This window comes from Mixophyes fleayi, chromosome 5 (genome assembly GCF_038048845.1).
Source record: "Mixophyes fleayi isolate aMixFle1 chromosome 5, aMixFle1.hap1, whole genome shotgun sequence".
NCBI lineage: Eukaryota > Metazoa > Chordata > Amphibia > Anura > Limnodynastidae > Mixophyes > Mixophyes fleayi.
This window is the reverse complement of record NC_134406.1, coordinates 4690767-4700972: the sequence shown is the minus strand read 5'-3', so window position 1 is coordinate 4700972 and position 10206 is coordinate 4690767. Positions and strand designations below refer to the sequence as shown.

General features: G+C 39.7%; 1 long non-coding RNA gene across 1 annotated transcript; it reads right to left on the bottom strand.

Moving 5' to 3' along the window:
* Positions 1-4669: 4669 nt before the first annotated feature.
* On the bottom strand, positions 4670-9342 carry LOC142157602 (uncharacterized). Its single transcript, XR_012692520.1, has 3 exons — positions 8961-9342; positions 7491-7567; positions 4670-5799 (listed from the first exon to the last, which is right to left on the bottom strand). It is a non-coding gene; the product is annotated as an uncharacterized LOC142157602 (long non-coding RNA).
* Positions 9343-10206: the final 864 nt, after the last annotated feature.

Genomic DNA, 10206 nt, shown 5'->3' with positions numbered 1-10206 from the left:
AATTAATTCGGCATATTAAAATCAATATGAGATGTTACTGATACTCTTATATCTGCTTTACAGTATATCTTATTATCCTCAAAGTCAAGAGTATTATAGAACTTATAATAAGAATTTACACTCTGACAAATATGAAATTCAGAAAATCCTCATGATATCACTATACAACAATTTCAGGATTGAGGCCAATTACCACCCCAGTCTATAGTCATATAATAAAATACAACATGTGTAATAAATAAAGTGTGATAATCACTATCACTGTCACTATCATATTTTGAATTAAATTTAAATTGTGAAAACTGTTAGGTAATGAAATGATTAAGGCACTGCTGGCTGGTCTGAACAAGATTTTATTTAAAGAGCAGTTCACAAATCCACAATTCTTCACAGGTTAAGTCTTATATTTTGCTAGGCTATATGTCAGAACCAAAGATTTATATTAATTGTATATATAATAATATTATAATAAAATGAATGTGTGTGGTGTTTGTATGTTCTCCCTGTGTTTGCGTGGGTTTCCTCCGGGTGCTTCGGTTTCCTCCCACACTCCAAAAACATACTGATAGGTTAATTGGCTGCTATTAAATTGCCCTTAGTCTGTGTGTGTGTGTGTGTGTGTGTGTGTGTATGTGTGTGTGTGTGTATTTGTCAGGGGATTTAATTTGTAAGCTCCAATGGGGCAGGGACTAATGTAAATGAGTTCTCTGTGCATCGCTGCGGAATTAGTGGCGCTATATAAATAAATATATGAGGATGATGATGACTGTGGCTTTACAGATTGAAGAGTTTGATCCTTTATCCAGGAATGCCCCAATCGGAATTCTTTCTTTCTCTAGTATTCTGGTGAAGCGCCACCTAGTGGAGAAAGAGACATAGAACATATACATGTATACAAATATCATTAAGAAGGGACTGTAACTATTTTTAGTGCAGATGTATCTTCTTGGAGTAGATGTAGGCAGTATTAATATGACACCTATCATGTCATGATTTTATAGCATTGCTCCATTCAAGATTTCACCATTTAAATCATGTTACTTTGACTTCTGAAATCATTATGTTTTCCTGTAGTACCAGTGCTGGCAGCTAGGGGGACTCCTGTCCCACTGAGAAAGTGATCATTTTATAAGATTAAGTGTACAGTATAGATTTGTTGGAGAATAGATACAGCAATGGGGCGTGATAAGTGCAAATTTGGGTGCAAAACAATGAGCTATTTTTGCGAGAGCACAAAGTCTGTTTATCGCATAAGTTTGCCAGGTACGTATAGACAGAAATGCATCCGCACATTTGCATAGATGCGTTTGGAGCACAGATGTTGCAGCCACCATCACCATCATCTTCTTCCCAGGACCAGACTGCTTTTGTCCAGGGAAAGTCGATAATTGTTAAACGCTTCAGAGGCTGCTGGTGCTAAATAAATATATTATGATAAGTATAATGATTTCGATCTGAGTTTCTTTCATTGTTTTAAAAAATAAATATTAATAAAACCCCAGTGTGTCTTTAAAATGAATAACCAGATACAGCCAGGGGCTAGATCCCACTAAAGCAGAGTGACAACAAGCGTGGGGTTCCACTACTAAAGTGATTACCAGAACCAGTGAGGGGTCTGCCTGTCATGCTGTGAACCATCTGCAGCTTGTTCCACATATTGTAGAAAGTATGGACCACTAGAGAAGCAGATATCCTCACCTGTTGTGGCACAATATGTCCAGTGGTGCACGCAGGGGGGGAAACCCCTCCCCCCCGCTAACAAAGTGCTCCTACATACAGCACTGTACTATACAGCAGCCGCGGCGCTGTCAAAGAAGCGTCCGCGGCGGAGCTGTATTGTGCTACATGAAAAAAACAGTCAGTATTTAACTTATGTGCAAAACAGAATACTAATTTGCACCCCTTGCATTGTAACATGGTTTTGTCCAGGAGACTTAAATAAGAAGTTTTTTTAGTTAAGATCCTTAATGAATCAGGCCCCTGGATATTTAAACTTCTTTATTATCTTATAAGGTTTAGATCTAAGAATTTATATTTTCTTTAGAACCTTACTCAATATAAGCTATAAATAACATAATGTAAACACATACTTTCAAAATCAGTTACTCATCACTCATTCATGTATAAATAATAGCTTTATAATGTACGACTAGGCGACTAGAGTTTAATGTAGACTTGTGGACTGCGATGGGATTATTATTAATTCTTCTCAATTGAAATTTACTGTTTATAATCTTACCTTAGTAAAAGTTACTTACCAACTCGTTTCAGATTGATACCTATAAATACAACACAAATATGTTTACTGAATTAGACTATCATTGGATGTACATGACACTGTCTACTTGTCATCCGTACTGTAGCAAGTTGTTCTTATATCATTCTTATGTTGACCTCAAATAGGTAAACGTCTCTGGTATAGCTGAAAAAATTTGGTCTCCTAGTAAGAAGTTAATGTCTAGTTACCTTGATCATCAATCATCATCTTTCTCCTTTCTGACAAAATAATAACTTCTGTCTGATGAGATTCGAATTGTCCAAGGATGTTAATAATGTCTGTTCACCTGGCAAGATGGTTATTTCATTCATTGAGGAACGTAGTTGCCGATACCAGTGGTAGTCACATTAATGACTACCACTATACCGACATCAATTAAACCTATATAAAAAATCAGATTTCAATAATACCTACAAAAATAAAATAATGACTTACAATAAAAATGACAGCGTAGATAGCCGATATCCTTACGCTACATACCGATTGCTGTGAATTCCGGCACTTTAAATTGACGTCACTGTTCATAGCCGCAATGATTTCTCTGTATTTAAAGCACTAATGCCAGGACCCCATGACTTTAATATCTCATTTAGAAGTTAGGGTTAGGCATTGGCACTTTAAATACAAACATATCACTGCGGCTATGAACAGCGGCGTCAATTAGAAGTGCATTGTTTTCTTTTTGTAGGCGTTCTTGAAATCGGAATTTTTTTGTAGGTTTAACTATTGTCGGTATTACCGCCATCGTCAAAAGATACCCAACCCACCGATATGTGCCGTAATTTGCATTAAATTGCTGTGCGTATGCCCAGAAACAGACTATACGCCAGTGAGCGCAAGTGTATGCAATTTAACATCATACACAAAGGACTCCTCCAACAGGCTACGATTTCAAGTGCGGAACAGGGCGGGGAAGGGGCGTATGGACGTAGTCACTGTACTGTAACGGTGTGCCAAGCTGGAGCGCGCTCAGCAGCGACCGATTCAAGCTTTGGGCCTATCTCAGTTACAAGATTTTTTTAGCCAAATCTCTTGCTCCAGCTACAGGTCAGGTGTAAGTGCCGACTGATAGTGATGACGGCTGTGTGTACAGCTACAACATGTGTTTGTAATCAGGAGCAACTGTAAAAATATATTTTATGTACAGTAGACATTAATAACATCTTAATAAATGTATTTCATGTATAAAAAATGATAAATGTTTTATAAATTTTTCTTCATTAATGACTATATTATTAACAGGTGTTAATGTATTTAATAATTGTATCTTCTTTTCTGTTTGTTTTGATGGTACTTTATATATACATAGCATTGTGTGCTGTGTCTGTCTGCATTAGGTAAGTGCCGACTAGACAGAGCTACTTACACCCATATCCAACTGGAAAGGTTTCTTGAGATCCTTTCCTTGTTGAATACAGACATACCTGCTGGCATCTTCCATCCGTTCTTAATGAATCAGGCTCTGTGTGCTCAGAGTTACGTAGATTCCCCGTAGATGTCACTAAGAGGAGCACTATCTGGCATATATTATGGACCACTCGAAATGACAAGCCCGGCATGCAGGACAAGACATCACATGCATTGTACAGGTACACAGAGCTCTATACACTATCATAGGCAAACCAAGGGGGTTTCCTAGTGCCTGGAAACCCCCCCATCCAAGCCTGGGGCACTGTATATTTGAGGTGGCTGGACCCTGCTCCTGCTGCACACAGCTCTGCTTGAAAAGGGAGTGCACCTAACAGGAGTGCAGGTAGCATTGCCCGTGTATATGATGAGGATAGGAAGAGTTGGAGAGCAGCCAAGCACTGTCTAAAATTATAGCCACGCCCCATGCATGCTGGTCACACCCACTGGTGGTGTGGTGTGGAAACCCCCCTCTACAAATCCTGTGTTTGCCCCTGACTATAAATACTGCTACACTTGGATAATATTCCTCAATGCATATTCTTCACATTGGTGAGGGCCACGGACATCCAGCCATAGGTCGTTGTGTGTTCAGTCGTCAGCAGACACTATCTATGTTGTACTCAGAGCACAAAGCAGAGACAACTACTAACTCCATGTCCTGTTCCTCCCATGGCATACACAGCGATGCTTTCCAATGACATCTCTCAGTGGTAACAACGTTCTGCAGCCACCGTGACATTACTGACATTGGACGTAAGTTATTTATATCTTACTCCAACAGTGTCTAACTCATTTCTGACTCACAATCAGTGTTACAGTGATTAAGTCTTACATAGACCACTCTGAGATGCAGAGACCCGTATGGCTGAACAAAGGAGGATGAGGATCTGGTCAGTAAATACAATAAAGCTTAAACATTCATGAAATAATTTATTGGCAATGAAGACATCAGGATCACACAACTTACGTAAATGTCCTCTGACTAAACTTCATAAGTAAATATAAATTAAGCTTAATTGCAAAATAAAGTGCTGATTCTGCTTTCTCGGATGCACGTAAATCATCATCATCATCATTATTCACTGATAAGGAACCACAGATTCTGCCGTACAGGGAGTTGTACAATACAATGATGGGTACAGGGGGGACGTTTTGCCCAAAGTCTGATTTCTGTTGTGTTTCTTGTTTACTTAAATGGATTATAAAACAATGTAAAAAAAATAATTCATGTTTATTTCATTTCAAAATGCATTATAAGTAATGTCATGAAATAAAGACCATTTATTGAGTTCTCTTATTTTACACATACTTTAAAATAAAGAAATAAAAGGGAAAGAAAGAGAGGGAAAAATCCTTATTCAAAGGTCACTCTCTCCCGAATCTTCTTCCTTGTAAAAGACATCTGGAATAGTTTTTCATTATTTTGAGCATCCAGGTGGCACTGTTGTTTTTACTGTCTATACAAAATATTTACATGTAATCCTGATGAACCAGTGGGTGACTACTGATGTATTTAGAACAGTCTTTATTCAACATTATATCCGGCTGCTCCTGGTAGAGATCTCCGCAGGTCAGAACTTGCTACACACCGGCAATATGAAGGTTTTGCCACAACAATGCCGATCTGTTTATCGTCTATTGAGAGCCGTAAGTCACCAAAAGTGATATCAATAAATGTTCTATTGTTGATAATCCAAACACATATTAAATGCTCTGTGTAAATCCCATAATTCATCATCAATCCAGAGGTTCCCAATTCTGTGGATATTCTTTATATGGTCAAATAAACCAAGGGATTATAAAACAGTACGTTGATTCAGCTTATATAATGACTGCATCCAATTATTTCCTCTCAATTTATAAATATAAAAGGTGATTATTCAAGCACATGGCTTGTAACATATTCTATATATATATTATAGTTCACAGTCCCAGTAATTTAATCTTCTGTACAGACAGACGGACGGATAGATAGATTTTGATGTTATTGATGATGATTATTTGGTATAACTCATCGCAAGAACTGCGGCACATTTCACCGACGTTTTGGTGGCTCCATATGTCAGTGTGAAATCTCCGTGGGGAAGCTCCATGTAGAGCGTTGAACATGCCTGCCGAATAAATATGAACCCATTAGACGTGTATCTAGAAGACAAATATCACCTCCAAGGTTTGGGCTACATAAAAAGAAGTCTAAGCCCATCTCATAGTGGAGACTGGAGCCTGGATCCTACAACTGGATCAAAGACAAGTCAAGTCCTATTGTATGAGCTGTACATGTAGAAGACAGCAAATGTAATTCACTAATCACAGAATATGTGAACAAGCAGCCCATGTCAATGTGCCCTAGTACACCTATGTGTTCACCTAGTGCATGCCTAGGTACATTGACACATGGTGATGACCATTCCTGTGCTTGTTGGCCCATATGGAAATTATAATTTGTGAAAAGTTCATTGTCTGGACTACGATTACTTTTCACACCTACCTTACTCACACTGGTACACCCACACACCTACCCTACTCCTACCTATACTAATCACACTGGTACATCCTCACACCTACCCTACTCCCACCTATACTACTCACACTGGTACACCCTCATACTGACCCTACTCCCACCTATACTACTCACACTGGTACATCCTCACACCTACCTTACTCCCACCTATACTACTAGCACTGGTACACCCTCACACCTACCCTACTCCCACCTATACTACTCACACTGGTACACCCTCACACCTACCCTACTCCCACCTATACTACTCACACTGGTACACCCTCACACCTACCCTACTCCCACCTATACTACTCACACTGGTACACCCTCACACCTACCCTACTCCCACCTATACTACTCACACTGGTACACCCTCACACCTACCCTACTCCCACCTATACTACTCACACTGGTACACCCTCACTCCTACCCTACTCCTACCTATACTACTCATACTGGTACACCCTCACACCTACCTTACTCCCACCTATACTACTCACACTGGTACACCCTCACACCTACCCTACTCCCACCTATACCACTCACACTGGTACATCCTCACACCTACCCTACTCCCACCTATACCACTCACACTGGTACATCCTCACACCTACCTTACTCCCGCCTATACTACTCACACTGGTACATCCTCACACCTATCCTACACCTACCTATACTACTCACACTGGTACACCCTCATACCTACCCTACTCCCACCTATACCACTCACACTGGTACACCGTCATACCTACCCTACTCCCAACTATACTACTCACACTGGTACATCCTCACACCTACCTTACTCCCACCTATACTACTAGCACTGGTGCACCCTTACACCTACCCTACTCCCACCTATACCACTCACACTGGTACACCCTCACTCCTACCCTACTCTTACCTATACTACTCACACTGGTACACCCTCACACCTACCCTACTCCCACCTATACTACTCACACTGATACACCCTCACACCTACCTTACTCACACTGTACACCCTCACACCTACCCTACTCCCACCTATACCACTCACACTGGTACACCCTCACTCCTACCCTACTCTTACCTATACTACTCACACTGGTACACCCTCACTCCTACCCTACTCTTACCTATACTACTCACACTGGTACACCCTCACACCTACCCTACTCCCACCTATACTACTCACACTGGTACACCCTCACAACTACCCTACTCCCACCTATAAGGCTCACTTGTATGTAATGTCTACTTTGTATGTCCCTGTTTTATTTATGATCTGCCAAGACTATAATGAGTAATAAAACACATTACCTGCTGTATGAATAAATTCATTATATCCGTGTCTATGGGAACTGTGCTTTGCATTGCTACTTTTATTACAACAGTACCTGTGAAATAAAAAGAGCAGTATATAATATTATCAGACTAATGTGCAGTAAAACAAATACACCCACTGTTTATCAATCTATATTGTTATTAATTATAAACCACTATATCGTTTCCATACATTAGTACTGTATAAACTAAGGCCTGCATATATAAAAACTGGGATAAATTATAAACTTAATCTAGATATATTCTAGTCTAACATGCTACCCAAACCATTACTCGGCTGAGTGCTGACAAACAACTGCAGGGTGGGTGATCATTCTTACATTACTCATAATATAACATTATACGGTGCATCAAAGCCTAAAACTTCATCAGAAATTAGCTTGCAGTCTTCTAGGTAACATAATTCAAATACAATAAGGGTCATTTAAGAATTTAATGGAGGCCTGGGGGTAAATGTATCAAGCTGCGAGATTTCAGCAGGTTTGAAAAGTGGAGATGTTGCCTATAGCAGCCAATAATTTTCTAGTTATCATTTATTTAGTACATTCTACAAAATGATAGCTAGAATCTGATTGGTTGCTATAGGCAACATCTCCACTTTTCAAACCCACCAGAAACTTACAACTTGATACATTTACCCCCTGCACTGGTTATTTGCTGGACAGATTCTATTTGTCTACTATGTGCATTTGAAGATGCTTCAAGATACATGTCCACATGACAATATTTGAAACATTCACATGAAAAGGGGGATGCACCTATTTTGCGGGTTTCTTCATCCACCTGACAAATGTGCAAGGTGAGAAGAGTGAACAACACACACAATGTACAACAGACATACCAGTGAGAAAAGAGCCACATGTGTGTTAAATTAATCATGAGAGTTACATGACAGTTGGAATCTCTTTCTTACATGTTTGACATTTGTATGTGTACATTTTTGTTACACTGGTTGACGTATTTTTACAAATCAGCTTTTGAATGAAGGATTGAATGAGCCTTTATTTAATTAAAGCATTTTGTTCATGGTGTTTGGATTCTTTTACAGTATTTGTTATGTGTCACTACATGTCCAAGGGAACTCGGGATGTCAGGGCATGCTGGCACTTGTAGTTGTACAAGATCCAGCATGATCTGGAAGCCATGTGTATGCTAGCACTTGTAGTTCTACATTTTTTTTCCAATTTAATAACAATATGGCATATAGTGCTACCTGCCACCGGTCCTTTGCAAAACACTAAGAACACATTATACAGATGTATTATCAATCTGCAAATTATAATTAGTTATAATTAGTTAATTTCAGTACTTAACAAACACTACTATTGAAATACTTCATTTATATTGGATACACATGGGGTAGGTTCAAATGTAACTCATTTGTTGTATTGTGTTCTGGAACTATGAGGTCACTGGTACTACTGGAGCCACCAATACTGAACTTACTGATTGTTGCTAGAGCTGAGTTGGTCCAAGTAGATGATGTTGGCTCAGTTGTTGTAATTGATGTAAAAGATTTTGTAGTTCCATTTGTTATTGGAGTAGCAGCAGGAGTTATAGTAGTAGTAGATGATGATGTCGTCTGAGTTGTTTGTGGAGGACTAGATTGAGTTGTGGTCCCAGATGTTGTTGTAGTTGGAGTTGTAGATGATGTTGTGGTCTCAATTGTTTGTGGAAGACTAGATTGAGTTGTGGACCCAGATGTTGTTGTTGTTGGAGTTGTAGATGATGTTGTGGTCTCAATTGCTTGTGGAAGACTAGATTGAGTTGTGGACCCAGATGTTGTTGTTGTTGGAGTTGTAGATGATGTTGTGGTCTCATTTGTTTGTGGAAGACTAGATTGAGTTGTGGACCCAGATGTTGTTGTTGTTGGAGTTGTAGATGATGTTGTGGTCTCAATTGTTTGCGGGGGACTAGATTGAGTTGTGGACCCAGATGTTGTTGTTGTTGGAGTTGTTGATAATGTTGTGGGCTCAATTGTTTGCAGAGGACTAGATTGAGTTGTGGACCCAGATGTTGTTGTTGTTGGAGTTGTAGATGATGTTGTGGTCTCAATTGTTTGCGGGGGACTAGATTGAGTTGTGGACCCAGATGTTGTTGTTGTTGGAGTTGTTGATGATGTTGTGGGCTCAATTGTTTGCAGAGGACTAGATTGAGTTGTGGACCCAGATGTTGTTGTTGTTGGAATCGTAGATGATGTTGTGGGCTCAATTGTTTGCGGGGGACTAGATTGAGTTGTGGACCCAGATGTTGTTGTTGTTGAAGTCGTAGATGATGTTGTGGGCTCAATTGTTTGCAGAGGACTAGATTGAGGTGTGGACCCAGTTGTTGTTGTTGAAGTTGTTGATGATGTTGTGGTCTCAATTGTTTGCGGGGGACTAGATTGAGTTGTGGACCCAGATGTTGTTGTTGTTGGAGATGTTGATGATGTTGTGGGCTCAATTGTTTGCAGAGGACTAGCTTGAGTTGTGGACCCAGATGTTGTTGTTGTTGGAGTTGTAGATGATGTTGTGGTCTCAATTGTTTGCGGGGGACTAGATTGAGTTGTGGACCCAGATGTTGTTGTTGTTGGAGTTGTAGATGATGTTGTGGTCTCAATTGCTTGTGGAAGACTAGATTGAGTTGTGGACCCAGATGTTGTTGTTGTTGGAGTTGTAGATGATGTTGTGGTCTCAATTGTTTGTGGGGGACT